The following is a 4137-nucleotide window of genomic DNA, read 5'->3' as shown; positions in this document are numbered from 1 at the left end:
GATTTAAAAGCAATGTCATATGAGACATATTTGCAACAGAAAGCTACCACTGTTTACATGTTACATGACTTCAAAATTCAGAGCAAGTTCACACTCAATGAAGATAGTGAGCTATTACATGTCGGCTAACAAATGGAAGGTACATCAACATATGCCTTAACATCTTTTGTCTCAAATATGTCCTCTCTTCAATTCACAATGTTATCATTTTATTATAACTAACTATTTGTTATACAGATTACAAAATCCAGGAACATGGCGGCCTTCACGTACACAGCAAATGCAAAAGTGATATGAATATGTTTCTTCATATTATGGTCTTACTGTAATAGAACTATTTAACTTGCAATTTCCACTCATTTACGAAGAAAATGTACTTTCAATATTTTAAATTCCATTGCTACTTCAAACCGAGAAGAGAAGATTTTAAATTTCTGTTGTCGGTTCAAATTTTAGTCATAATGAGCTTGTTGTAAGCCATCTTGTTTTGTTAGTTTTTGTTTCTTGGGTAATAGGTAACAGTTCAGGAAAGAAGGCTGGAAAGTCTTTATGCATGTGTGTTTGTATTGTTTTTGTTTCTGTCCTGTATTTCAAATGGAAGGCATTCTGCAACATGCTTGAAGCTTGACAATCAGACATTGTCTTGCCGCCTTTTGTATTTATATTTTTGCTCCATCTTAAAAAGTACCGTGTTTAAAGGGTGACTGCTTTGGGTAAAATCTGGTAGCACTACCAGGAAAGAATTTATCCCAGACAGCATCTGAATATGCCATAGATCTGAAGAGTGCTGACATGGTTTCCAATCTACAAAGCGCGAAGGAGAGAATGGCCGATATACATTTCTGGTAACTTCCACAGAATTTGCAAACGTCGAGCTGAGTAGTGATGTAGAGAATGACTGATATACATTTCTCTGGTTAACTTCAACAGATTTCTCAGATTCCTCTCACGTTGGTGCCCTACCTGCATTAACTACGTTTGCACTAAATTTGCAGTGATCTGCGTAACTGCATCAAGTACAACGAGTTGTGAGAGGGGATGGGATCGATGTCCATAGATGGATAACTCTGATTTTCATTAATTCCAATTTCGATATAAAAACACCAAAGGGTGAAACGTATCACTCAGGTCAAATCTCTATTTCTAAATTAATTCGAATTTCGAATTCAAAAAACGAGAAGTTCCTGGCTTCGCTCGGCTGGCTCAAATCCCATTTTTAGAGATTAACGTTCAAATGCATGGCCCACAGTGTCGCGCTTTTAATACTTGGTGGGTGATTGAGGTGCTCAGGGTATAAATGCAAAAACGGAATGAGGAAAACCACCATTGTGACTCCCAAAAATCTTGAAACTCTGCTCTAATATAAGGGGTGGGTCATTGAGGTGGCTCAGGGTGTAAATGCAAAAACGGAATGCGGGAAACCACCATTTTGACTCCGAAAACTCTTGAAACTCTACTGTAATATAGGTTTCATTCTCATAACAACAGAGCAAACACCTCCGCTCTTCTTTTGATCGTTGATTCTATTATAAAGCAGCTATCAAGCTTCATTGCTAATATCGTGTAATTAGTTCTATATATTTTGTCGGCACAGTCACCGCACTCATCATTTTTCTATCTCGGGTTCTTCGTCTCTTTGCAGTCTCAGTCATTACTAGTGATTTGTCTTTCTCGTTGGTAAAACAACTGTTGATATCTACTGCTAATGCCATATTTTCTCTGTTTTTGAAAACTCTTGGCTATTTACACCACAAATATCATGTTGTTACTTTTATATGTTCTATTTTTTTTTTCTATGGTGTTTTCTTCTCTGCAAGGGCTTTTCCTAGTCGGACCTACAATGTGTACATTCAGTTTATCAAACATGTCTGTCTGCCTGTCTTGACTCTTCAACATGCTTGGATAATATACCCCCATTGATCAATCCATGAACTAAACACATATCTTTAAACTGTGGCCATTCCTTCTGATAATTGTATTTTTTTGGCAAATTGGTCATGGTTATTCTTTTGTTTTTTCATCATTAATAATATTTGCTAGTACTGTTGCTAATTTTGTGTTTTCTGTGTTCGTTTGATAGTAAATAGTAGTGTGGCATTTGGTCTCTCCCATTGGATATCGTTCCCCTCTATTGTATTTTTAGTAGTTCACAGTATTACTTCATCCTTATGGTTCCTGTGCATATTATCGGAAAAGAAGATGGCTTCTTGTTCTACCGTGTCACAATATTTCTCTCTTGTAGCCAGTATCAGTCAGGGCATACCCTATCCACTCTTTTTAGTTGAGGCTTTAATCATGTAAATTGTATCTTTGCAGGGAAAACCTCCTGACTGGCAAGATTTTGGTGGTATTCTAACATTGCTTGTTATAAACTCTACCATAAGTTTCATAGAGGAAAAAAATGCTGGCAATGCTGCTGCAGCACTGATGACTCGGCTGGCTCCAAAGAGCAAGGTCTGTTCACTATCTTTTGTATGAGTGGCAGCCCCGATATTTTCAGTTTTCTATCCTGGGTTTTGCGGGGAAGCATGCAATTGGATGTTCAGAATCCTCTTAAGATCATGGGTGCTGCAGTTTTAAATTCCTTGGTCAATGACTTAAGACTTTGAACTTAACAAGTTCTCAGAGATGGACAATGGAGTGAAGAAGATGCAGCAGTGCTTGTTCCTGGTGACATAATCAACATCAAACTTAGAGATATTGTTCCTGCGGATGCGCGTCTTCTTCAAGGAGATCCTTTAAAGATTGATCAGCTCTTAATCCAATCATTTTCTTTACTTCTTATTTCTGATTACAAGTGCTGGAATTTTCGGTATGCTTTTATATGGTTTCTGGGATTAACTTCGACTGTTTTGGTACTTTTCCTGAGCCACATTTTATGACAATATTTTTGAATGTGTGTAGTCTGCCCTCAGTGGTCAGTCATTACCAGTAACAAAGGGTCCTGGCGATGGGTTTTATTCTGGCTCTACTTGCAAACAAGGTGAACTTGAATGTGTTGTCATTGCTACTGGGGTCCATACCTTTTTTGGTAAACCATCACATATTGTCAACAGTACAAACCAAGTTGGCCACTTCCAAAAGGTTGGTATTTATTCTGGACTTCTGATTCTTTTTTTGTCCTTTCTCTTATTTCATAAATACATAATTTTTGGTGATACTACAGTTGTACCAAATTGGCTAGTTAGGGTCCGTGGTAATATTGGATGATCCAGTACTGTTAGTTTCCTTCAAACAAGTATCAATTACTAATTGTTGTCATGAATAGGTTTTCACGAAAGGATATGACAAGGATGTTGTTGTCCTGATGGCTGCAAGAGCATCCAGAACAGAGAATCAAGATGCCATTGATGCGGCAATTGTTGGGATGCTTACGGATCCTAAGGAGGCAAGTATTTTTTTTATGTCATCATATTAAATTTAGTTGATAAGCAGGCCTATGCTTATTTTACTGATTTGTATCTTTTGTTGTGGCTTTTAACATGCATGGATCTAAAAGGCGTGGGCAGCCATTCAAGAGGTCCATTTTCTTCCTTTTAATCCAACTGACAAGAGGACAACTCTCACTTATATTGACAATGAAGGGAAAATGCATCGAGTTAGTAAATGTGCTCCAGAGCAGGTATTGTTCTTTGGAAGTTTGACCTTCTTCATTAGACTTGGTAATGGGCTGTATTGTTTAGAAAGTGCTTCAAAACTTATTTGTACACATTCTATTAAAACTGAAATGACCAAATACTTTCTGCTAGATTCTTAACCTCGCACATAATAAGCCACAAATTGACGGCGAGTTCATACAGTTATTGACAACTTTGTTGAACGAGGACTTCGCTCTCTTGCAGTTGCATATCAGGTTAATAATATGGCTTCTTTTGCTTTATCCGTGGCTGAATCTTCCCAGTAAGTTCTTCTTGTTGATTATGTATATCTTTATAGCTATCTCAAAATGTTTGCAACAAGTTCCAAAGGGCAGGAAGGAGAGTCCAGGAGGACCCTGGCATTTTATTGGATTGATGCCTCTTTTTGATCCCCCACGCCATGACAGTGTTGAATTGAAACAATCACAAGGGCTCTTAATCTTGGTGTAAATGTCAAAATGATCACAGGTATGGTGAGGTTATGGTGTCATCAGTTTCA

This window comes from Pinus tabuliformis, chromosome 4_2, assembly GCF_031772625.1.
Source record: "Pinus tabuliformis cultivar Carrire ecotype Pingquan chromosome 4_2, CPIR1, whole genome shotgun sequence".
Taxonomy (NCBI): domain Eukaryota; kingdom Viridiplantae; phylum Streptophyta; class Pinopsida; order Pinales; family Pinaceae; genus Pinus; species Pinus tabuliformis.
The sequence above is the reverse complement of the archived record's forward strand: the minus strand, read 5'-3'. Positions refer to the sequence as shown.